This window comes from Anas platyrhynchos, chromosome 14 (genome assembly GCF_047663525.1).
Source record: "Anas platyrhynchos isolate ZD024472 breed Pekin duck chromosome 14, IASCAAS_PekinDuck_T2T, whole genome shotgun sequence".
Lineage (NCBI taxonomy): Eukaryota > Metazoa > Chordata > Aves > Anseriformes > Anatidae > Anas > Anas platyrhynchos.
Genome location: NC_092600.1, coordinates 19,968,535 through 19,995,836, shown reverse-complemented (window position 1 = coordinate 19,995,836; position 27,302 = coordinate 19,968,535). Strand labels below are relative to the sequence as shown.

The 27,302-nt window shown below is 41.1% G+C and overlaps 1 long non-coding RNA gene across 1 annotated transcript in view; it reads right to left on the bottom strand.

The window, feature by feature from the left end:
• The window catches only part of LOC113844751 (uncharacterized), a 111,258-nt gene that overhangs the window by 59,658 nt on the left and 24,298 nt on the right, over window positions 1-27,302 (bottom strand). The window contains exon 3 of the long non-coding RNA XR_005269414.2: window positions 5,232-5,301. This is a non-coding gene — a long non-coding RNA (uncharacterized lncRNA). The remainder of the gene's footprint in view (window positions 1-5,231; window positions 5,302-27,302) is intronic.

Genomic DNA, 27,302 nt, shown 5'->3' with positions numbered 1-27,302 from the left:
GGTCACCTCCAAACTCAGAGAACTTCTCTATATAGGCCTCTGCCACTCTTTGCACAAGACTCCTACAACACCCTGGCTACCTGCAGGATGAGCAATAAAGCTCAATGCCTTTTTGCTGTGCCCCTCAAGCAGAGGTGCGGCCTGGAATGGCTTTGGCAAGATGCGTCCTCTGCAGGGGGCATGCAGCGGCCTGGCCTGGGCCTCAGGCTTGTACCCCTCTGCCTGAGGCTTCTGACCATAAATAACAGTGCTGCTTCAAGAGGGGATTTAACAAGACAGACAGATGTCACTGTAATCCAAATGCACCTGGGTAAGACCCCATGATCAGAAAAGGAGGACACAAAAGAGGAAAAGAGAGCACAGGCAAAGCCTCTGCGTTAGGTCATTGCTCTGAATGAGAAACAGGAGACAACCAAAATAAGCCATTTGAGGTGCCTTCCTGTGGCTTAAGTAGCTTAAAAAACATTTATAAAAAAAAAAAAAAAAACAAAGAAAGAAAGAAAGAAAGAAAGAAAGAAAAAAGAAAAAAGAGAGAGAAACATAAAGCCTATTGGCCTTGTGGTCCTAAAACCTATGGCACCGTTAAAAAGCTTCCTTTTACTTGGTCTCTTTGGTTGCCCAGCTGTGTCGGAGATGTCCATATGTAAGATGTAAGAAAAGATGCAAACACATCTGGAACAGTCTTTCTTTTTCTCCAGACTAACTAGATACATTTGCTGTTCCATAAACAGCCTATAATTAAGAGATCTGAAGCTCAGCTTTATCAGAATGACAATGTCTGACTTTTCCAGATGTGCTTTCATATCCTCACATTAACTCTACCTAAGCCTTGGTGTAAGAAGATTAAGCCAGATTAAGAAATTACCTGCCTGCCTTCAGGTTAGTTTATTTAGTGACTCTATTGCCAAGAGTCAAGCTAGGCACAGCTTAGTAACGCTTCTGTAGAAGTAGTAATTATAATATTCATCATTAGGATATTTGTTACGCCTGTGTCCCAGTCCCACCTAAGAGTTCAGTTATAAATCACAGCCAGCATACCCACTATATTTTGCAAAGAAACAGCCCTTGCCCCAAATTGTTTTTCAGTTACCACAGTGGAAACAATTACTATTGAATTAACTGGCATTGATAACATGTAATAATGCCTGATCTGTTTGTTCAATGTGCAAAGCCAAAATTCATTTTGTCTTCACCGGGCTTTTTTGTTTTCCTTTGTATGAACCAAATTAGAATCAACAACTCAGAGGCATTTTATATTCTGCCTTCATTCTGCCTCCAATGATAGATGCCCCTGAAGGCTGTGATTTTAGCATACAAAGTCCACCTTAAAGCAAACCTGTGAATTGAAAGAACGTGCATGATTCAAAGAAAAAATTGACTTAGAAAATCAGAGTAGACTAAACTGATTCTATGCAAAATTAAAACAGTTTCCCTTGTGACTACAGCAAAAAGAAAAGTTATGCATGAAAAACAAGTTACAAAAAGATGGAAAAACATTTTATCATGTAGCTGACAACGATATATATTATCCCTAAACAGTGATAATTCACATGGAGACACCAGCCTGTATGAGTCAGAAATGTTTTATCTGAATACGTCTAAAATAGGAAAAACACAATTAAGTAAAACTAACAGGGAACTTAAGAAATGGAGCAAAATCATCTCATCACATCCAAACTGGAGATATTTAAACCAGTTACAAATTTCTGGACTGAGTCCAGTTTCGTATTTACATTATAAATCTTTGCAGGACAAGAGATGAAGAATATGAAGACATTCTGAAATTTTGATACAGAAAATAAAGCAAATTATGTGACCAATTCAAAGGCAAGTTTGGAAACCTTGATCCAAACTGGGAGCCATACAAGAAAATGGTATGGGATAGCAGATAACTGGCAATGATCACAATTCTACGAAGGATATTTCTTAACAGAACTGCAGATACAACCCATTATCCTGGTACCAGAAGAGCTGGATAGTAATTATCAGTGAACTATAACCCTAAAATGACAAAAACACTACAACTGACACAGCTGACACAAGAGAGTGACAAACCCGGCACAGGACAGGTTACAGTGGTACTGAAGTTGCTTTCACCTTTTAAAGTTGTTTTATTGTTTTAAAGTTGTTGGGTTTCCTGTGTGCAGATTCTCAGCTTTGATTTAGGATTGCTAATTCTACACATTGATTCATAATTACCGTCATCTCAAACTGATGCAAATGTTGTATGTCAGTGCAGACAGGCAAGTTGGGTAATATTGAACTGGCAACGAATATTTCCCTATTACTTGCACCTACATAAAACTGCAGCCTTCCTACACACCAGTAAAGAAAACATGTAATAGCCAGGTAGGCTACATGAAATATACTGCAGATATACTACTCCCAAATTCTGATTTTGTTTTGTTTTGTGGGGATTTTTGTCTGATATGCAAGATTTAATGAAATATAACAGAACCTTACTAATGAGGGATCAGCAAACTCCAAATAGTTATCTGAATGTGAGTGTTATTTTCACTTTTTTCAACTTTTTCTTTGATATCTTTGGTATTTTTCCACCTTCTTCAAAGGGTAAGCCTATACACCAGATGCAAAAGGAAAAAAAATATATGGCTTTGTTCATCTACTGTCATGCAAAATATCATAGTCCAAACACTTGCAAGCAGCAGATATGAACTGCGTTCTCTTTGCTGCCATACAAAGCAGAAAGCCCATCTGTCTGCCCAGAGACCACTGAAACATTTGGATCATCTAGTGTCAGGCCTTCAAGAAACTTACAGTGAAGGGATTCCCATGCCAGCACAGCTACATCATTAACCTTCACATCATTAACCTTTCTCTCTCTGCACATTATTCCAGGCCTATAGCCTTGAGGGGAAAGCAGGGAGCAGCAATTCAAGTCAGACTTCTAGTTTCCACACGGAAATCTTGCAGAGAAACCTCTCAATGGTAAAAACAAAAACAAACAAAAAAAAAACTTTCTATCCCTGATCCCATTCTGCTGAAAGGCCTCTTCCTTCAGCAAGCACTGAGCCCTGGCAATGGAAGGGTTTTCCAGGCTGTGGAAGGGAAGCCCTGTTCCCCACCCCATTCTCGTTTCACCTGGTTCAGAGATAGGTTGGAGAACTCTGACCAGAAAATCACAGTTTGGTTTCTATCTCTCAGAAAGTCAAAATTAACCAAAGGAAGCAACAGTTGTTAAATATTGGCTCTGTTCTTTCATTGTCACAGAAGAATCTTTGGAACATAAAGAAGAACAAGTTTGTGGGGTCTGAATTTAATCAAAGAATGTTGTGCAGTGCTGTGACAGAACAGGCAGTTCACTAGTGCACAGCCTCCCATTTGGGTTACTGCAAACCTCTAACTGAAGAGATTACAAAAGCATCAGAAGCACAGTGCCTGGACTGCCTGGAAAGAAGTGAAAGTTTGAGAAAACTCCTGGGAAACAGCCTCTGGTGGTAGCAAACAATTCAATGATGTCAAATTCCTGACTTAGAGTAAAAATCCCAGAGTCCACGGTAAGTACTGCCTACTACAGCAGATGATCTTGTTAAGTGTTGGGAAGCAAGATCTTTTAGATTAAAGGCCCCTATCTCAGTGAATTCTCTGTTTTGCTAGAAAGGGGCACAGATAACCTCATGGCAACATCCCCATGCACATGCATTATGCCAAGCTGGTTAACATAATGTGAAAAAAAGATAAAAATCATTTTGCCTAAACCTCAAATCTACTGAGGCTTGACTATTTGGTAGAATTTTCTTAAAGGAAAACTGAAAGAAAGGGGAAGTGGCCAGAATCCTATTTTAAAATGTCATTTTCATCAAATTTTACCAAGACTGACTCATGCTGTATCAGAAATCACAACAGAGGGAGAGATTTGTGGCCTTATTGCCACCAGATCAAGGCTGGCCCTTGACATCCTCCTGAGAGCTGGAAGTGAGGGAGAAGGATATCAGACCATCAGTTGTTTTACCCTCTGACCCCACTACTAGGTGAAAAACAATGCTGATACCCCCTCATTTGTTACCCCCTCATTTTTATTATATTTTTTTTTTTTGGCCCAATGTCTGTGGCAGGTGGTTCTTATGTCATAGGGTGGTGACATCTCATCCCATCTTTGGCATGACCTCTCCACAGAGCAGCTAACCTGCAGCAGCCAGAGTTTCTGATTAGTCCATAGACATCACTCTGCTAGGCTTCCATCTGAAGCATTTGAGACAATGGGCTCAAGATGCAGGAAACAATTAAAAGGCAAGAACTTCCATCAGAATTTGAACCTAATTCTCAGTGAAACAGCTATTTCATTTATATTTAAAATATTTACTTAACAGAGTTCATTTTCTAATGCCGCTTTCTTCAGTAAAGCAAGCATTTCCCTTCATATTGCTGGAAGATATTTACTTCTGTCTGGTTATGGCACCCACCAACCAAAGCCAGTCACTGCAATTATGCATGCTACAGGCAGAATAGAGGCATCACTTCTTGAGCAAATGGGGCTTCTTTTTACTGCAAACTGCAAGATAACTGAGCAGTGAGGGCTTATATCCACATTACATTTGACTCAAGGAAGGAGTCTACTTCTGCTAGCTGCAGTGGACTTTCCTGAAAGAAAAGAAAAGAAAGGAAAAGAAAGGAAAAGAAAGGAAAAAAGAGGAGAGGAGAGGAGAGGAGAGGAGAGGAGAGGAGAGGAGAGGAGAGGAGAGGAGAGGAGAGGAGAGGAGAGGAGAGGAGAGGAGAGGAGAGGAGAGGAGAGGAGAGGAGAGGAGAGGAGAGGAGAGGAGAGGAAAATAGAGCAATAGAGCAATAGAGCAATTCCCTAAAAGTGCTATAAGAATTTTCCATCTTCACTTTCTAAAACAACACATTAAATGCTATTTCTTCTTATATAAAAATCTCCTCGTACTTCCAGTGAAAATGACTATTTTCTTCCAAGGGGATAAAATAAAACAACACAATTTAAGCTTTCATATGAGCACAGTGTAGGCTGTATTACAGCACATTTACTCAGCTCTCAGATTAAATTATCTGTCCTATAAATTAGTTGAGAAAGAGTGCTTTAAAAGTATAAGGGATAATACAGAGAAAATGAAATCTCAGAAACAATAGCCATTTTTCCACCCTATTAAACCAGGCTGAAAGTCACAGCTTTCTGTCGTCAAGTTGCAGTCAAGTTTCCAAGTCAAGTTTCCAATGCCCAGCACAAGCCTAAGGCAGCAGCGCTTGCTCCTTACCTCAAGCCACGGCTCCGGTCAAAATCTTCTTGCAAAGCAGATATATGCAGGAGCCCCCACTGTGGCCAGCCTAGGAATCAGAGAACAAGATGGTTGATCACAAGCAAGAGTAATGCCTATTTTTATATAATGATCGTCTGATTTTGAACAAGCTAATGGAGGGTACGGGAAGATTTTCTGGTATAACATGGCTTTTTGCAGCCCAAATCCTTGGGCAGGATAGAAAACGGGATGTCTGCTTCATTTCTCACCTTGTTGCTTGTGCCTTTTAACCAAGCCCACAGCTGTCTGGTTACCTTAGAGGTTTGGGGGTGTCCCTGGCCTCATGGGGGGCGTTTGTACAGATACCTCAGCAGGTCTCAGCTCTGCCTTACTTTTAACTCCTTGCTGCCTCTGCATCTGAAAATCTTTTAAAAACTCTGCCCTAAACCTGAACCCTAAACCCAAGGCCAGGGAGGTCAGCAGAGGCAAAACCAGTCCAAAACACAGCCCCATTACAGCGCTGCTGTAAAGGTGTTCACAAATAGCTCAGGCATCCCATGGCACTAATGTTTCTTTGCTAATGCAAACAAAAGTGCACGACTCACAGCGAGATGTCATGCACAAAGATTTAACAATCAAAAATGAATATACTGGCCTCGGGAGAAGAGCTTCCCCACTAAGCACTAATTCATTATCATTAAATGAGCAGACTGGTAGGGTAAGTGCACACACATCCATACTATGACAGTTCAGTAACCTCCTTGCACTTTAAAACAATTTGTACTACAATCCATGCTACCTCTACACTTGAATAGATATAATAAATCTTCTTGACAACAGTGTTGCATATATTTACATGCTGTACAAGTAAAGAATAAAATACACTTATGTAAATTTAGTCAAGCTTTTAGTTTCCATCATAACATTGGCAGAAAAGGAAGAAACAATGTCAAATGGCCTTGCAGAGATTCTGCTATAATCAGGTGTTTTAGCACAAGCTGTTCTATTCCAGTGGAGAGTATTTTCTAAAAGGAAACAGACTGAAAAATCTCACTTATTTCCCAAATTTGCTTAACATAGCACAAAAGACAAATGTTGTAAGAAATGGGTTTTTCAAAAGTTTGAAGCAGAAAGGACTAGTTTAAGACAAGCAAACTAAAAGACAGGGCTCTAACCAGACAGAAAGCACCGAACAGCCTTGAAATTGTAGGCTTATTCAGCTCAGTGCTTCAGTGCCTGTTCATTGCATAGAGGTTTGCCCCCAAAACCTGGACAGGAAGGTAGGCAGGCTGAAGGGAGACCTCAAATCTAAACTGGAATTTTTGGATCCACGGTCTGGACAAGGCCATCTCTGTCCATCTTTGTATCTGATAAATATCTCAGAGTCCATCCTGCACAGCTCTGAGCCACAGTCCTCCTAAGTGCCATACAACACGATCGTAAAAGAAATCACCCTCAATGTCCTCTGTGAGGCAATGCTACAGAATGCATTACTTCTAAGAAAAAGAAATGGCCAGTATGAACATAAAAGCAGATAAAACCTTTCTAGCTGTTTTGGACGACTACGAAAATAGACTAAAAAAGAATTTCAAAATGTTCTTGAAACATACTTATTTTCTTTAGTTCTAATTTAGTAAAAACCTCTCAACAGATTAAAAATAAATAGAGGTTAATGAAATAAGTCAGAGACAAAGAATTCTAGAGACAATATTGATACAAATATCCACTTACTCTAGCCAGAAGAGATGTCCTTGTTTTAGTTTGATTGGTTTTGGATTTTTAAAATTATATTTATTCTTCCTGATAACAATTAGAGTATAAAATATATTAGGATGAAATTAGAATATATTAGCTTGAAGCTTCCATCAGTTCACTTGTCAGTGAATAATATTTTTAGCCAGTTATCCAGATCAATGGTTTCACTGCAGTATTTACAGGAATGATAGAAAAAAGGAAAATAATAAACAATTGAGTTTCATTTTTAAGGAAAAAGAATTTCTTCTAAGTTGCCTAACAGACAATATAGTAATAATTTAAATTGTTCCATAATTTGGAAGTTGTACTTCCTTGGAGCATTATTAAGAAAAATTCATGAAATGCTAAATTGCTTTTAATTTCTAAAGTTTGCATTTGAAGATGTAGTCATAGTAGAACATGTTCAAGATCTCCATTTACAAAAATATTCAGATATCAGGCACTGCCTTGAGCCTTCTTCAATTAACATATCTGAAATAAAAATTATTTGAAAGTGTGTTATCAAGCCAGGTTTTCTTCACGTGGATTCAAAATATTTCATCGTCCCTTACATTTTTTCAGGGGATGAGAAGGGTATGTTGCATATGTCAGATAAACTTCATATTTGCCTTCGTCCACCCAGGGGTCATATCACTTCAGAAGACTAAAAACTCACAAGTTGGCATTTGAAAAATGATGTAAGTGCAAAGAATATTGAAGTTTTTGCATGAATCATCTTCCGTAAGTAAATAGCTTTTCCTCATAAACCACCGGGTTTTCACAGGAAAAGCCGTACGAAAGACTAAAGAGAGGTAAGCAAGACAAACAAAAGAACTGCAGTGAAGTAATTGCTTAACATAAGTATGAAGCTATTAGACCAATATAAAACGTAAGGGGCTTTGAGAGTATTGACTGGCGTCCCTGCACACAGAGCTTTTCCAAGTAGCCTTTTGTGCAAATGCCTTCCCTCTCTCTCAGTCCAAGCTTTGATCTTCTCTGAACTACTTCAGTTAACCCAAGTCTTAGCTTTCTCTGTGGTTGCTCCTGAGGAATAGTATTTATGGCTTTCTTCTTCTCTGATCACACAGTGCAATTTTATTCTATAGTTTTCAACAACACGTGACCTGTTAAGTTTACAAATCGATGGTTTGTTTTCAAACCTCTAAACATTTTCCTTTCCCTTTCCTTTTCCAAACCTATTCCATTCCATTTCAAATTCTTTCTTTGAAAGGTTTCACTAGGAGACTGATTAAGTCTGAATTGTTTACCTTGTAATAAAGGACCATGCAAAATCTAATGCTCAATTAACAGGCCCTGATACTCCTTCCAGTATTTCTTCACATCAGTGCTGGGGGTGCAGCTCCATTTTATTTTGCTTCCTGACTGAAAAAAAATACATTCCCAGCTTTGTTTGTTCCTTTTCTGTTTCCCACATGTGGGACTAATTGGACAGTCATATGTTCATCAGACAGTGAGCAAAGGGCTACAAGCAGGTCAGCAAGCACTGCAGGCTGCTGCTCTCAGTACTGAAGGACCAAAGGAGAGAGACCATCTTGTTGTACTCCATAGTCTATGTACAAACCAAATATCACCCTGAAGGTTGCTAGTATCGCATGGGGTACAAATAAGAAGATAACTGAACATGAGCTGCCCTTATGTTGTCCTTAGCTAGGAAACAGATTTTCTATACCTTGGAAGTTCAGTGAGTTATAATTTGATCACGATTGATAAGTCAGTCTCTTGGTAGTGAACTTGGCTGGTAATCAAGCAGCATGTACTTGGAGTTAACCGCCCATACCAATCAATTTGAGTCTGACAAGACAGCAGCATACCTCAGAATCAGAGAATATGAGAAATATTACTAGTTCAAGAGGAGTAAGAGAAAGAAACTCACAGTAGTTGACCACTTACGCAGTGATGGACCTCCTTCTCCACCACTGCTATTCTGAGATTGAAAGCTATACAACAGCAGTCAGATGAACTCTGTTCCTTCAGGAAAACAGAAATCCCCATGTCTTTTTTTTTTTTTTTCTCCTTTACAAAGAGTACAGCCAAAAAAAAAAAAAAAAGTTTCCATCCAGGTTTGCAAGTTGTCTTAATTAACAGTAGTGTCGATGTGTGAAAAATTGCACTCTGGTTTTATCACATTTTGGCACATCTGCCTCTGTGTGTGTGTGGTGTGACATTTGCAGTATGAAAGCGGCAACGATATCCAGAGAGTACAAGCATGTCAAGCCAGCGCATACAGCTTGATGTCATCATTCATCATCATTCATTTAAAGGGCAAATATTCCTTCCCACACGTAGATAGTCTTATAAATGTTAAATAGTACTTACATTACAGACCATCAAAATACTTAGTCTCTTTCCTTTCTATGTCCTTCACAATGAAGCTGAATCAAAGCACAGAGTGAGAGATCACAGTAGGTGAGGTTTGAATTCACCTTAGATTTAGCAGCTGGAATGCAGCAGACTGAAACCACACTAAGGCAAAGGGTCAGCTGTGAAGATGTTGAAGATATCTGAGTTGATTTCATGAAGATTTAGCCCAGCAAGGAAACCTTGTGATATCAAATATCACTAGATTCTTTACAGTCCAGATAGTTCAGGCCTTTCAATTACTCAGGTATCTAATGACTTGAAAGTCAGCTGTTGGCTTTCCATGTAATTTTCATCTAGAAATCTTAAAGCACTTTCTAAACTGCCACGGTAGAATAAGCAGTGTCTAACCCCTGGGAAGGCAATACTTTGTCTCCTCCTCAAGCTGTTGATTCAGTGGGTCATAGAACCATAGAATCATAGAATATCCTGAGTTGGAAGGGACCCATAAGGATCATCAAGTCCAACTCTTGACACCGCACAGGTCTGCCCAAAAGTTTAGACCATGTGACTAAGTGCACAGTCCGATCACTTCTTAAATTCAGACAGGCTTGGTGCAGTGACTATGTCCCTGGGGAGCCTGTTCCAGTGTGCAACCACCCTCTCGGTGAAGAACCTCTTCCTGGTGTCCAGCCTGAACTTCCCCTGCCTCAGCTTAACACCGCTCCCACGGGTCCTATCACTGGTGTTTACAGAGAATAGGTCACCTGCTTCTCCACTCCCCTTCGCAAGGAAGTTGTAGGCCGCGATGAGGTCCCCTCTCAGCCTCCTCTTCTCCAGGCTGAACAGGCCCTATGACCTCAGCCACTCCTCATACGTCTTCCCCTCTAGGCCCTTCACCATCTTTGTTGCCCTCCTCTGGACACTCTCCAACAGTTCAATGTCTTTTTTGTACTGTGGTGCTCAGAACTGCACACAGTACTCGAGGTGAGGCCGCACCAGCGCAGAGTAGAGCGGGACAATCACCTCCCTCGACTGCCTAGCGATGCTGTTGCTTGATGCATCCCAGGATATGGTTGGCCTTCCTGGCTGCCAGGGCACACAGCTGGCTCATATTCAACTTGCTGTCAACCACAGCCCCCAGTTTCCTCTCTGTGGGGCTGCTCTCCAGCATCTCGTCGCCCAGTAAAGCCAGGGTTGCCCCATCCCAGGTGCAGGAACTGGCACTTGCTTTTGTTAAACTTCATGCAGTTGGTGATCACCCAGCTCTCCAATCTGTCCAGGTCTCTCTGCAAGGCCTTTCCTTGGACCCTCAGAGTCCACAACTCCTCCATGTTTGGTGTCATTGGGAAATTTCCTCAAAACACTTTCTAATCCTACATCTAATTCATTTGTAAAGACATTGAAGAGGACTGACCCTAAAATGGAGCCTTGAGGGACCCCACTAGTGACCATCCGCCAGCCAGATGTGGCCCCACTTACCGCAACCCTTTAAGCCCTGCCCATCAGCCAATTGCTCACCCATTGTACGATGTTTTTGCTAAGCTGTATGCTGGACATTTTGTCCAGTAGGATCTTATGGGAAATCATGTCAAAAGCTTTGCTGAAGTCCAAAAAGATCACATCATCTGGTTTCCCTTGGTCAACTAGATGGGTTTCCTTATCATAAAAGGAAATCAAATTTGTTAGGCAGGACCTACCCCTCATGAACCCATGTTGGCTGAGGCCAGTGACTGCATTGCCCTCAGATGCACCTCAGTAACTTCAAGGATCATCTTCTCCATAATTTTACCAGACACTGACATGAGACTGACAGGCCTGTAATTGCTAGGGTCTTCTTTCTTACCCTTCTTGAAAATTGGGACATTGCCAGCTTTCAGTCTACTGGGACCTCTCCAGATTCCCAAGATCATTGAAAAATAATTGAGAGATGTCCTGCGATGACGTCAGCCAGCTCTTAAAGCACCCTGGGATGAATCCCATCCAGACTCATGGACATGTATGGATTCAAGTGGAGCAGCAAATCCTACACATGTTCAGGGTCAGTTGGGAGTTTATCATTCCCACCGTCATGGTCCTCCAGCTCAGGGCACCCTGGGTCCTGAAACTCAACATCAGTGTTGAAGACAGAGGTGAAGAAGGCATTAAACATCCCTATGCTTTGCCTATGTCATTGTTTGTGAGGAGACCTTCCCCATCAAGTAGCAGACCTATGTTTTCTTTGATTCTCATTTTCTGTTCCCATATCTAAAAAACCTTTTTTATTGTCTCCCACAGACATGAACAGCTTCAACTCTAGTTGGGCTTTGGCCACACAAATTTTCTCCCGACAAACACGAACAGCATCCTTGTATTCCTTCCTCATAATCTGACCCTCCTTCCAAGCAGCCATACACTTTCTTTTTTCGCCTAAGCTCCAGTATCAAACCTTATGGTTTCCTTCTCTCACCATAAATTCTAAACTCAACCACTTCATGGTCACTATGACCAAGATGACTGCCAATTGTCACATCTCCCACAAGACCCTCTCTGTTCTCCAGCAACAGATCTAGGAGGGCACCTTTCCTAGTTGGCTCCCTTAGCACCTGCACCAAGAAGTTATCATCTAGGTGCTTTATGAACCTCCTGCACTTGCTCGTGTCAGCTGTGTGGTGATCCCAGTTAACGTCTGTCAAGTTGAAATCCCCCATATGGACAAGGGGAGTTGATCTTGAGGCATCTCTTAGTTCTGCAAATAATAATTCATCAGCGTTGTCATCCTGGCCAGGTGGTCTGTAATAGATTCCCACAGCGACATCCCCTTTATTTGTTTATCCCTTAATCCTTACCCAGAGGCTCTCAACTTTGCTATCGCCAACTTGAAGTTCCACATAGTCCATCTGATATTTTCTATATATATATTTAAAAAAAAATAATAATAATCTTCCATTGCCTCTGGCAAAGAAAAGCATGTCTGTTAGCTTTTCCTGATGAAAGATGGCCATGATAAGTGGTGGTTAGTGGTGAGAGACCTGGGCACAGCCTTCACATCACTTCTCACTATTAATCTGTGTATGTAATGAAGAGACTTTTACTGCCTAGCCACATATTTGATGAATAAGCTGGCTGAGAGCAGTGCTAATGTGTGACCTGGCTCTGGTTTTGTATCCTGCTTTGTGAAAGGCCACACGCAATTATCGCTGCTTGTAAAGTGCCACAGAAAACTTACAGTTGTAGGAGCCAGGAGTTTTCTCTAGCTGGTCACATCACTCAGGTCACCAGAGTTATGTCATGTTTTGAAAGTATAATCTCCAATCTATGTATCTCCTGGGAAGTGTTAAATGGTACAGTTTCCATTCTCTCACACTAAGTCCTTCTCCTCTGAGAATTTGTGTGCTTTTTGTTATTGTTGCAGTTTTACCCTATTTGGGTTTTGCTTTTTTTTTTTTTTCTTTTCCTTCAAGCAGCAAAGAGAACAATTCCCTACCCAGGAAAGTAGCTACCTAATATACTGAAGAGATTAAGACAGCATATATTTTTCAGTGCATGCCTTCCTTGAATTCTCCTCGGCTCCCTGAAGATGCATTCCCACTGGCATCTGACACATTTGTGCTAAGACATACTTTGAATAATAAGGAAAAGCCCCAGCAGGCTGCTAAGGCACATTAATTCACCCTGCAATTTTTTTCTCTACCATTGAGCCCAGATGTTCCTTTTGAAAGCCAGGTTGAGCCAGGAAAGATGAGGAAGTGTTCAGAGCTGTTGAGGGGGCATGTGACTTAGCAGGCTGACCCTGGTACTGTAATATTTGTGTCATGGCACAACCAGAAAGGAAAGGGCCTTTCACACAAATGGTGAGAAACGTACAGATGTAGCCCTGCATTTGGCATAGCAGCAGAGAAATCCCCATTTGAAATCTTCTCTATCTGAAACTTTGGATCAGGGGACTTCATTCATCTTCCACAGCCTTGCATTTCAATGCATGCAGCAAACAAGGGAAATCTGGGGGTAAAATGACAAAACAGAAGAAACACCTCCTCAGCCACCTTCAGAAAGTCTAAGATCCTATTCAAGAGGCAGAGAAACACCTCCCTCTGTGAGCCAGATGTCCTTCCTTCCAAAGCAGGGAACAAGTAAGGATGTTTTGTGCTGTCCCTCTTAGTTTTGGGGAACAATTCAACTTTAGCTTTATAATACTCAAATCCACCAATACTGTGGTGCTTTGCAGACAGGTGGATTCCCAGACTCCTGCCTCACTTTTTCTGTTAATTACTAAAATAAATCTTCCATTTCTGAAGAAACCTGTGATCTCTCTGAAGACTACTTCTCTCAGCTCAGAAATGTTTCCCAGAGTGTGAGCTGAGCTACAAGAGAGCGCAAAGTGGGCTGTTTGACCATTTCAAAGACAACACAAATCACTTTTCAGCAAGCATCCAGGGTATTGTCAGGGACTAAAAAGCATCTACCTTTGTTAGCAACAAGACAAGTGTGGATAATGCATTAGTCCAACACAGCATGGACAGTTGTGATTTTCTCCCTTTCTGCAGTTTCTCATCCTTCATCAGGAAAATAAGGGTTCAGTGGAAAATATTGATTACAATCTGTAGTCAATGGGACTGAAGCACCCAACTGATCTGGGGAGAGGCTGTTGTTGTAGGACCTCTCACAAGGGAAGGGAGTCAAGGTGGTATTGTACTGCTTATGGAAAGTACAATTTCTGTCCATCCTGTCATTTTTGGCAATCCAGATACTTCTCTCTGTGAAATCAGGTTTGAAGTGATCAGAAACTTTGTTATCAGCATCATGCACTGATGCAGTCAGAAAAAGTTGTCTTTGGCTGGTCCACATAGCATTGTAATATTTGTTCCCTTGCACATCCTTTGTCAAAGACGGATTTCCATCCAACTATCTTTCTTCCCAAGCCTTAAATTACAGCGTTTGGACATTTATCTGAGCCTTCTCCAGCCAACAGAGCACAATAAAGATGACAGCAGTGAAGGGTGTCAACTCTCTAATGCAAGCCTTCCTGGCTCAGTGAGGTATAAAAGAGAAGTTTTCTCCTCTGTACATTTCCTTTAGATTGACTCAGTCACAATGGAAAATAAAAAATAAAATAAAATAAAATAAAATAAAATAAAATAAAATAAAATAAAATAAAATAAAATAAAATAAAATAAAATAAAATAAAATAAAATAAAATAAAATAAAATAAAATAAAATAAAATAAAATAAAGAATGTGCAAACTGATAAAAACTAGAAGACTTTGACCCTGAAACTGCTGTTACAGAAGTAGTCCTGGCAGCACCTCAGCCCTCTCCTTGGTCTCCTGAGCACTCAGACTTTGAGCTAGGCCTCAGAGCTTCTGCTCTCCCCCAACAGCACTCAGCATTTCACTTCCATTTCCCAATCATTTCAAAATATCTCCAGAAACATCCTCTGTTTCTCTCATCCACATTTGTGGGGCAGTAGGTAGTTCCATGTTGATCAAGCAGTTCAACTTTGTTTTGTCCTCGTGGCAAGCAGTGACCAAGGAAACATGTTATAATATATTGTTCTTTTACACAGCAACGTGGGCAAGAATTGAGGATAAATAATGTCTTCTAAACTGACATACAAATTCCATGCAATTCTTTTATTATATAAAAGTTTAGCAGCCCTTGGTAACAAGGCTAGTTAGCCTGACACATGCAGGCCAATTTCAGGGCCCTCAGCTGTGCTCCAGTGCCTGCAGTTCAGTAGACATGAGACATTTTTGTCCATTTATACTTTTACTGGAGGTTTTTGTCACAGAATCACAGAATCGTCTAGGTTGGAAGAGATCTCCAAGATCACCTAGTCCAACCTCTGACCTAACACTAACAAGTCCTCCACTAAACCATATCACTAAGCTCTACATCTAAATTTATTTTAAAGACCTCCAGGGATGGTGACTCCACCACTTCCCTGGGCAGCCCGTTCCAATGCCTAACAACCCTTTCGGTAAAGAAGTTCTTCCTAAGATCCAGCCTAAAACTCCCCTGGCGCGACTTTAGCCCATTCCCCCTTGTCCTGTCACCAGGCACATGGGAGAATAGACCAACCCCCACCTCACTACAGCCTCCTTTAAGGTACCTGTAGAGAGCAATAAGGTCGCCCCTGAGCCTCCCCTTCTCCAGGCTGAACAAGCCCAGCTCCCTCAGCCGCTCCTCATAGAACTTGTTCTCCAGGCCCCTCACCAGCTTCGTCGCCCTTGTCTGGACCCGCTCAAGCACCTCGATGTCCTTCTTGTAGCGAGGGGCCCAAAACTGAACACAGTACTTGAGGTGCGGCCTCACCAGAGCCGAGTACAGGGGGACCATCACCTCCCTAGCCCTGCTGGCCACACTGTTTCTTATGCAAGCCAGGAGTCAGTCTTGAGGCATGGAGTCAACTTCCTCACCCTAGGCATCCTCCTGGGTAGACTTTCTACCTCATCCTTACCTACCGGTCTCTCAAGCTCCAGGGCCTCAAACCTGTTGTGTAAAGGCACCTGGGAAGGTGGGGCCAGTAGTGGGACACATCGCCTGTGAGGTCAAGCAGGGACCTATCTCCATTCCTCCTCAACTCCCAGGTCCCCTCCCTCTGCCCAACTGTGACAGGGCAGGGGGTCCACCCTGTTTGGGGTGTCTCACCCCGGTACCTCTCCTTCAGGCCCTGCAGGGAGTTGTTGCACCAGTCTATCTCCCGCTCACACTCCCTGATGGCTCTCAACCTCTCCATCTCTTCCTTGAGCTCTGCCACCAGGCTGACCAGGTCATCCACCTGCTCACACCTCACACATGGTGTGTCTGCCGCCCTCAGAGGGCAGCAACTGGCTCAGGCACTCCCTGCATCCAGAGACCTGAACTGCAGCATTGTTGAGCGGGCAGTCAGTCTGGGTGGATACAGACTTCCTAGGGAGCGCTCTCTGCCTGGTGTAGACCATTGTGGCCTAGCTAGGGGAATACAGCCATTAAGAGGATTTGTTCTTATGGGCGGGGGCGGGGGCCCTCCCTGCTCACCCTCTCTGCCTGCGTGAACTGTCGTGCAAACTGCTGCACCGCGCCCTGTTTGCCCAGAACAGAGCCTGTTTGCCCTGGCTCCACCTATGCTTCATCAGCCTCCCTCACGAGGGCTGCCAGGCCCTGGTGGCTCCCTTGGTTGCCTCGAGTGGCCTCGATGCCAGAAAAAAAGCCCTGCCCGCCTCGATCCCCTGCTCTGCTGCAGAAAGTGTCTGCCCTGGAGCTGATTGTCTCGGCAAGTCAGATCGCCTCTGTCCCTGCAGAAAGGACCACATGTCCTTGCAAAGTATCACCTCCCGTGCATAGCCAGGGAATGTGGCTTTATTCTTGGTTACCAGACATCCTGAGGATCACCTCTTCTGCCAGCCCTGCTGTGGAGGGGGATGGAGACATTGGCAGAGACAATGGGAAGAAAGCTTCGGCAATTTAAGGCCTATATCACCAGAGCTCCTCTATCAACAGCCTTATGCTCATTCTCCTTGACATACTGGCCTATTTTAAGTCTTTCCCCCTGAGGTTTGGTATTCTTTCCATCCACTTCCTCAAGCAGCACTTTCCTCCTAACAGACATGCCAATGTACGGCATTCATTCATCATTACCGCCTGCTTCCTCCATATGGACAACTGCCTTGGCAGGGAGGAATCCGCAGGAGCTGTACGCACGTGCTGACCAGCAGCACTGGACCAAGGCTATCTCTGCCTTGGCTCCTCACAGAGCTGGGAGCTCACCCACCTTCAGCATCTCTCCTTCATGGGAGACATCTCAGGTAAGGCCTCGTGGGCAGCCCAACGAGGCACAGGAGGCCTTTCTCCTTTAAAACCACTTGGAGGGACAGACATTTCCTTACTCCTAATTACTGTATGTTCCTATGGTATTAATTTTGCAGTTTATGTTATTATATACAGCATATTTCTCTTATTACTACAGCATGATTTTGCTTATTTATAGAACTGTACTCTGCAGCATGGCCCAATAAATATTTGTGGCAGTGAGTTCCCAGAGTTAATCACAAGTTGCGCAACCAGCATTTATTTTTATGTTTCCCTTTTAAATTCAGTTAAGGTTTAATTCCATTGACTGTCCTGTGACTGTCTGACCATTCTTATGTCACTGCTTGTCCTGCTTACTGAAAAAATACATACTTTTATAAGTTTGAATTCCTTCTCCTAAATAAATTTGTTTTCTCTTCTTCTTCCAGCTGCTGTGAAGCTCAGACACGGATGGGAAGAGGGATAGCCCGTGACTAAATGCCAGGGAACAGACCCCTGTCAGATGAGCTGGACACTTTCAGGATACAGTTTCTTAGGGGAAAAAAATCCGAAATGGCTGTGCTGAGCTAACTTTTCTTTTTTTCTTTTTTTTCTTTTTTTTCTTTTTTTTTCTTTTTTTTTCTTTTTTTTCTTTTTTTTTCTTTTTTTTCTTTTTTTTCTCTTTTCTCTTTTTCTTTTTTTTTTCTTTTTTTCGTAAAACATGGTGTAAAAAAGTATCTCTGCAAGTCATATTCCAGGGGTAGGAACTATCTTGTCTGTTTTAACCATTAGGGACTTAGAACTGTGCTCATGTGTTTGCTTTTCTGAAAAATCAATGAGAAAAGCTTTTACTGAAATGAGTGAAAAAACAACCACAGTAACAGCTGTCCCTCTGGCCTGCCATGCCTACAAGGACAAGCAAGAAGTAACTAGAATGTTAATTCTGGACTCTCCTTAATATGGTTTAAAACAAAATCAGAAGGAAGAAGTCTGGATTGTCCTCAGTCATGATTGTAATTCATGCTGCTGCCCAGCTAGTGATCGCAGGTAGATCTTTTTCCAGTCCTTTGTTTTGGTAGAGGGTTTCAAAAGGAGAAAGCAGCACATTATGGTGACTAAGCTTCCCTTCAATAACTTTTCTACCTCTAGTATATTTCAAGCTTTTCTAAGCAAGATATTTCTAGCAAGCTTTTCTACCCCAGATATCACTATGGTGTTGGGAAATGAAGAAAACATTCCCCACGCATGGATTTATAAATAGACTGCACCAGCCTCACAAGTGCTAAAATGCTATAGTCCACTTTCCCCAGGAACTGCTCATAAAATACAATTTTTGGCTCACATGAATGGCTTTCATGGGTTTGTTAGGCACAGTCCACCCAGGGAGCAGTTGCAATAGTGAGTATGAGTTTATTCAGTTCTCCTGTTGCTGCAAGAAAGCCATTCAGAAACAGTCAGGAAAGAGCAGGCTGCAGAGGCTCAGGAATGCAGGTGATGTTAAAGCAGTTTAAAGCCAGTTCTGTTTTCACCTTCTAAATGACACATAGCTTATGTCAATGGCAGAAGTGAAATTTGCCCTAGACACTTCATTTATTAGAAGAGTAAACAAAAATCTTCAAGAGAAGGGGGGTGGGGAGGGGGGAGGGAGGGAAAGAGAGGAAGGGGAGCGGATCTGGTTTACTGGCCCAGCAATTTTCCTCTCAGAGTATACATGTACTTACTAAGCTGAGAAAATTGACAGTTTCTGACTAGTGCTGTCAACACCACTGGAACCCTGCAGTACAGCAAAAAGCTAATGTGCCTTAGTCTGCCAGCAGCATCTGTCCTCAGAACAAATCAAACCAACTATATCAAAACTTATAATGAATAATAGTATAAATAAGTTGAACATCCTAATAAGGCACATGTAAAGACATCTCTGCAACAATGTCTGCTTTGCTTTTCTCTTTGAAAACTAATGCTGCACAATGAAGTGCTTTTTCAATTCCGTGAGCCCTCAGTGCTCCATCCCTATAATATATATAAAGATAGCTTATTATTAACGTCTCCATCACTTATCGTGGACAGTGTGTGGTTCACAAGTAGTACAATAACCACACCATTACCAGATTTGTATTTTCACAATTGAGGGGAAATGTCAAATTTTACAGTATGAAACTTCCCACAGCTTTTTAGACCAGTGCCTAGAAAATCCTGAATGTTGGCTTCACTGCACTAAACTTCATCTACGTATTATTATTTATCCAATTGCTTTTGTCAGTTTTTATCAAGTGCAGTACATGTGGATCTTCTTAAACTGCAGTCAGCAGACTGCAGAGCTTTGTGAGAAGGTGGGCATTGAGGATGGGCTGAAAAATCAAAGAGAAATAGGCTGTATATAGCTGAGAAGATGTCATTTTCCTGCTTCTTGTGAAAAACACCACACAAAGAAAATTCACTAGGTTGAAACAAAAAGCAGGTGGTGGATGGACAGACACAATAAAGCAGATGCTACATTTTCCCTTGGTTTTGCTTCTCATATAGTGCAGCTACTCAAAAAGGTGCATACAAGATGAGTCTTCTGTTCGATGTACTAAAAACAGTATTAATGCCTACAAATTTTGATCCAAGCTAAGCCTAACTCTTGCACAGAAAACTAGGAAAAGCAATTATTTTTATTTATATTCTTCATGTACTGTCCCAGAAAATCTGCCATCACAATTCGCTGATGTATTTATATGTGACAGAGCCAAAAGCAGAATTGCAGAGCCTCAGTAACAATTCATATCACAGATATGATAATTCCTGTTTCTCTGAACACAATGTCTCTTTACAAAAATATTTATATTGATTTGATAATGGCTAAGAATATAACTTCTTCTCCAACCATCATAAATATTTTCCTCACATTACAAAAATGGTTCTTACTTCCAGCAGGAATTTATCGTGCTTCAACTTCTAGATAATGGATCATGGAATAGCTTTGTCTTTCTACAGGTATAGAACATCAAAGTTGTTTTTGTCCATGACTAAAGAGTCTTTTCTTGAATTTGCTGTTTGTAACATATGATCAAGTCATAATTCGACTCACTCACTAATGAATAAGGCTGGAGGGGATGTTTTGTGTTTTTTTTTTGTTTTGTTTTGTTTTGTTTTGTTTTTAGGAATGATAAGGGATGTCTTTTTCAGGCCTTTTTAACTTTTTGCATCAATCGTCTTGGAATTTCTTACTTTGCTAATTTTTCCTGTTTGTTTCTAGAGGTTCCAGGTAGGGCTGTTTCTCAATTTGCCTTAGAATATACGTTTAGGAACTTGCCTGCAGCTTAATAAATGTTTTATGCTTTGAGTCAAATGCTTCTGCCAGTGTGCAGCCTTTAAGGTGATATATGACGAGGCAAAAACAGGAAATGTTAAAGAGCTTTTGAATTCATCAGGGGCTTATACTGCTTATATTTATACAAATGAAAGTACACTTTGACTTAGCAGGACTTTAGTTGCCCTTTGTCTGCAGTTTTTCTGTCAGTGTAAGATGAACATGGTCAGGAACTCAAGCAGTGGGAATTTGTTGACTTGTTCAGAACAGGGATTACTGAGGCAGGTCATGTGTCCTCAGAGAACCTGACTTTTAAGAAAATGTTTGAAGGGCAAAGGACCTTTAAGACCACTTTTTTTTTTTTTCTTTTCAATTTAAAGTCTCCTTTAAATGTAACATTCTCATACTTTTAATAACTTCCTTTAACTAGCTTCTTTTTTTGTGTGTATTTAAAGAAATTCCAACTTGTATAAGAGGAAAGAACTGAGAATAACCCCGCAAGAAAATGTTCCTTACCACAGGCCCGTTAAGCTAAGCCCATGACCACATCTGCTTTGATGACAGCCCCTCTTTCATCACCAGCTGCAGTGGGATCAAGGACTAGATCCAGGAGCTGCTCTTTTGGGCCAGTGCAGCTCTCACAGCTGGCAGCACAAAGACTGCGGGTTTGTATGGCGTGGGAGAGATTCTCAGCTGGCATTAAACTCACCTGATTCCATACTGCTCCATGACCAGGAAATCTGACTGCGCTCATCCTGTAACTGTTAACTATCAAATCTAAGCATGATCTCATCTTAGTTATAGTGTTAGATCTGGAATAGCTTTCAGAACTGCTTCTGATTTATACCCCTGCAGCTGAGATTAGAGGTCCCTTGACAGCCCTTTGATATCAGTCCTTTCACCCAAATATTGTGCCCTTTCTATTATGCGGCAGGCATTCAGGGTTGGCTCTTCACTGCCACTTTTCTCTTGCTTCAAAGCTGATTACCCATTTGTAATATCCCTATGTTCTTTCATCATCCTTAGAACCTCCTTACCAAATCCTCTATTTAATGTTATTCCTACTGCTCATTCACAGTGTTTGCAACATAAAAGCATCAGTCATGTCTCATCTTTACTAAAAGAGTGATCAAAGCCTTTTGCACCCACTGTCACTGTTGCACTTTCCCCAGAACTCAGCTAGATTGGGAAGCAGAACAATTGCATTAGTTGCTGGATAGTCTTGGAAACATTTTCTCCTGCTCTTGACATTACCAGAGAGTGACAACTGTGCTCATCTCTACTTATCCCTCCTGCGATACCTCAGAGAGACAACACTGGGAGCAGCAATACTCTTCTGGGTAACTCATTTCAATCCATGCAACCTACTATAGTCAACCCTGTATTCTTCTAGGTCCCGGGACAACTCTGACCCAGGCGGCTTCAAATTTGACTTTGTAGAAGCTGCTTTGCTACAGTACAGTGAGGGTAAGGGATGAATAACTCCTAGGGGTGAGGTGACACCTCCAGCTGGCTTTCTCTCATGTGCTATCCTTTTTTTCATACAGTTCTGTGGAGCTTTGAGAGTGTTCATTTCACACAATGATATAATTTAATACAGAACTAAAGCTATTGCATAGCTTTTTAGGCTTTTCCTTTAATCCTGCTGGAGAATTGCAAAGTGTTTTTCTGTAGAGGATAAGGCCCTTCTCGGAACTACTGCTTACTGCTGTGCTTTTGCTGCATAACAGTTCTCTGCTTGTTCTGGGGATATACAGGGCTGTTACTGCAGGAGAAATTACTCCTTCAAGAAGAGCCCAGGGCACAGAAAGGACATGGTTAAAACCTGTGCTATTGGAGATCACTTTGTCAATCTGAATTTACTTTATGAAACTGATATACATATGGTATTTCTTTCAGCAAGCTGGCAGCTTCTCCATCTGTTTGGGGTTCAAAAAGCTGATCATGGTTTTGTACAGTACTTAGTGTGTAGTTTTTTTGTGGAATTTCAAAAAAATCAAGCGACATTTCTTTGTGCTGTTCATCAAACAAATGTTTTCCTTGTTTTCTATTATAATTTATGACCTTAGCACGTGGTTGGAAAGGATATACTTGACACCCTACTTTGTCAAGATCCTTTGATCCTTCACCAGAACATGTTATCTGATGAAATTTTACAAGAAACAATAAATGATGGCTCAGTGCAAGTTTTGTTGTTGTTGTTTTGATTTGGTTTGTTTGTGTTTTTTTTTTTGTTTTTGTTTTGTTTTGTTTGTTTGTTGTTGTTGTTGTTTTAATTGGAATAGAAAAAGACACCATTTTACCAGCAAGATGAGAGATGAGTTTCAACAATGACACTTAAACTCCATATATCTCTGAATACAAACCAACTAGAGTTGGTGGGACACTCAACATAAATTTGTATCAAGTTGACGGATCACAGAGGAGAATAAATTTCTACCAGTTCTAGCAAATTATTCATCCTGCTTTCAGTGAACCTGAGTGCTATAATGGCACCTGACAGAAACACAAACATTCGGAAACAGAGGGCCCAGTGCTGTTACTGTGAGCTGGTAGGAGTTCATTTACATAAATCAAGATTCCTCTCAGCGAGAACTGCCAATGAAACAAAGCACAGTCAGAGACTGGCTCAGAAAAGCCTGGCCTGAGCTCCAGCTCCACATGGCTACGCAGTTTACAGCATACTCTGATATTTAGTCACCTCTCCTCACCACTACCAAAACATATCCAAGACTCCTCCTTTGATAGAAGGGGCATAATGGGACAGATGTAAAGGAGAAGGGATGGAATTCCATTCTCTGCAAGTCAAAAATGCTGTTAAATATGACCAAGAAGTGTGAGGTGTTGGAACATATTGAGGTTCAACTGAAACTTCATTAATAATTTGCATCTAGTTGTTTTTCACTTCATGTGTCCTAATTGTCTGATCACAGGACTGGGAACCAGAAATCCCTGAATTCTATTCCTAGGTATGTAATGGTATGCAATATGTAAACCAGAGAGCTTACATAGCCTCTCTGTGCTAATCTCTTCTGAAGATGAATGTTGTGAGGATGTCTGTTCACAAAATGTTGTGAGGATAAATGTATTAATGCCTTTAAAATACTTTGCAATTACAACATACTCCCTGGATAAGACCATTACATTACATATGAATTTCTACAGTCATTACCAGTGTCTTTCAAAACCATCACAAAAACTGTAATGCACCAAAACTGCCCTAGCACCTGGTTCTGTATATACCTGTTTTTATGTACAGCCTAAGTATTAAGGGCAGTTACAACAGAAAAGAAGCAGCAGCACTTTTCTACACTTTATTCTGGTTGCGACACTTAACAATGCCGAGTGTGGTTCATCATATCTTTTATTTCACTTAGCTCTTTCAAGCTATCTTTTAACAGATACAAATAAAAGAATTTTAATTACTGAAGTAAAAAATTGAAGACTATTTCCCTGGGATTATGCTGCTTTGTCTTCTCTGATTCTCCTTTAAATAAGGAGAATTCTGCCAAAACTGGCTGAAGAACTCATCAATCCTTTTGCTTTTTCCTCTGCCCTCCTATTGGATATTAGCATGATCTCCAGCAAAAATAGCATGCCAGAGCTGCATTATACCAATGAAACTGAAAAACTACTTGCCCAAAAGACCAGCCTGCCAAGGTGAGATTGTCAATGTGTTTACATTTTCACAGCCCTGCTGATCTGAACCGAAGTATGTTCTGTATTTCAACACAAAAGCATCAGTAGCATTGCCACAGAACTGATGTTGCCATATAAGCCAAGCTTTACCCTCTGCAAAACACGAGCACTGCAGCACAGCATAAAGGGGCACAGCTGACTACAGCACTCTCTACTCTACAGCACTCTACTACTCTACAGCACTTCCCTCTCTCTTGGCCCCATTGCACAAACTGACTTTTGCATTCAGTCAGGATACACAGATAACCTAATGTGGAATTAAGCCCCCTATTACAGATAATTAGAAGGTAGAAAAACTGTCAGGAACATACCACAGTATGTGAAATTACACAGAACTGCTTCAATCTGAGTTTGTTGAATTGAAGGCAGATCCTTCATGACTAAGAATTTGGAGTTAAAAAGAAAATGCCTGTTCCAGCCAAAGAAAACTCCTCAGCATCACTTTGGCTGTTAACAGCAGTTGAAATCAACCTGAGACCTTCTTTTTGCTATGAGGAAATTATATTACTGCTAATGCATTATAAAATGACAGTAGCAATCACTTGCCTCTTATCTCACCCAATCCTAGCCAGTGTTAACACTACAAAAACTGAAAGTATTAGCACTCCTGAAGTCTAATTTTCTGGGTTCCTAACATTGCTGGTTTATTTCACAAATGGCAGATATTTTGCTTTAGATTTTGATAGTAGGAATGGCAATTCCAGAATCATCTGGATGAGTCTGGCAAAATCTTTCGAAAACACTGAGCTAGCTAAAAAGTCAAAATATTTGGCTCCATCTATTGGGCCAAAGAATGAATCCAAACTTATTTGTTTTTTTTAAACAGTTTATATTTATGCTCCTACCATGTAAAGTTTTGACCTATATATTTTGTAAGTAGAAACTAAAAACTTTTGTAAGTTTAGACTGGCAAACTTATACTGGAATGTTTAAGTATGGATTTTAGAGCCAATTTCAGACATGGTTCAATGAAAAAGCAGACAGAAAACTTCTTGAATTGAATGGAAAACTTCTTGAATGGAGCAGCTTTGCTTGTGGGCAGACAACACCAGAGGCTTGTATGGCCAGTTGTTCCCCTTCACTCCTACCTCTATAATCTCAGGAACCCACTTGTTATTTTGTTAATGAGCAGGCAGGAAGAGTGGAAAAAAATAGTCTAAGCCAAGCAGTAAATGTCTGTTTTGCTTATTGCCTTAGCAATTCTTTCTAATATTATACAGTAACACAGTTCTCAGGAGATTAAGATTTTACATGTTTTGTCTCTTAGTAGTCTCCTATTTTCTACATAAGCACTGTGCTAAAGGGTTAAAGCCTAATAAATAAATCTCTTCTGAATGCAATGATTAATCAGTTATGAGTTACTTGGACCTTTTGGTTTAGCAATATTTGTTGAAGTAGAAGGTCATTAAAATCCTGTGCTGTCTCTGTGCTGACCTCTGCCACAAAACTGTGTTACAAGAGGCTCTTTTGGCAGAATTGTTATTGGCAGATGACAATTTCAACAGCAATAAAGCTGCAAAGCAATTCCTGGCAAAGTCCAGTATTTTTCTTACTCCTCTGCAGAGGGGTTTCAGCATCACCTTGGGGAGCTGAGCTTATAATTTCTATTCAGATTGTGATCGCTTATCAGTAGCTTTCTTCATTTCTACGACACCTGGGACATGATCATGCAAAAGAAAGCTACTTCAGTGTGGGAAGTGTAGTCCTGAGAAGCAAAAGGTGGGAACAAGCTCCTGGCTCCATGCAGGCCAGCTGCCTTGTGAAGACACACCGGGGTCACTAGTGCTCGTGCTGTGGCTGGAGAAGGCTGCAATCAGGTCATGTTGGACCTTTTTGCTTACTCTGGAGTAGCTTGTTAAACATCTCTTCTGCTCTGTCATGAGTCGAGCATGTCTGCAAATCCCTGTAAGCTCTGACCGTCAGCTCAACTACCTCCGCCAGCCCTTCCTGTCCCCATCTATTCTTGGCTGCCTCACAACCTTCTCATGGTGCTGCTGAAAACAGCTGTCGTTATTTTGGGCTAGCAAAATTATATATGAGGAGAGTCAGGCTGTCCCAAAGGCACCACAGAGCAATTCATAAAAATGTACTTGCAATGCCGTAAGCTCAGAAAAATGAGCATCACACACACAACTTCTAAGAGGTCTGGGACCTCTCACAGAACAGCCATTTGGATAGGGGAAGCGCACGACTTGGTTCACTTGTCAAGCCTTACCCAAACATATCCCAAACATTAGGAGGATTTCACATTCACTCATCAGACTCCATCAAACAAACAAGAAAACAAACAAAACAACGATAAAAACAAAACACACACTCAATAAAGCGAGCTAGTTTTCTAAGTTACTGCATTCCTCTTCTGATCAACAGGGAAAGGGACTGATTAAAACTATTGAACCAAACAGATCACACAAATGCTAAGTTCTGCCAAAGGCACAATAATTAACGTGTTACACGTTGGCTCATTCTTATGATTTGTTTTGCAAGATAAACACCCATGACTTGAAGAATTTACCTTGTTTTTTATTCAGCAGACGACTCAGAGTACTTACACATTTTCTATTCCCTGTAGATGGTTTGCCACTAGACAGCTAAGAATATCCACTGAATATAAAAATTACTTTGAACAACAGAAACATTTAATCATGAAAGTCAATAAAATGCAGTTTTCATGAAGTGTTATCTGTCACCCTCCCCTGTGCACAGAAATGAGAGCTGTAAAGAGCTTCTTAGCAATGAGTTTCTGTCCTTTACGTCACTTCATCTAGACTCTTGCCCTTGCAAGATTTTTTTCTACACTATATTTACTACCATTTTATCCAAAATGAGATAAAGACATCATAAATTACAAAGTTCTAGCACTTAGTCTGGTGGCTAATTTCTGGAGTCGCCTATTGTCGGGAAGTTTTTCGCAGATACTCAGCCAAAATGTCTGTATTAGTAATCATTAATTAAAACAGCAAATACTAGAAATAGAAAAATACCAAGCAAGCTTTTTTCCTTCTTTTACTATTTCTGTTGCTATTGTCAAAGAATCAAGACCAAACTATTTTACAGATACTACCTGATTCTTTCATAAATCACTTGGGAGTTAGACCGCAATGCTTCTAATCAGTGTCTTTAAGGCACAGATGAAAGCCAGATTTCTTACTGAAGGGCTTCCAGAGTCCCAGGACAGCTGGCTTTTCAGTTGCCAGGACCTTTAATGCTTTACACAGGTTCATTATCCTTGTCATGTTATGGGTTCACCTACAGAGCACTTACAGCACTGGCACCCAGACGTGTAGGATGGAGCA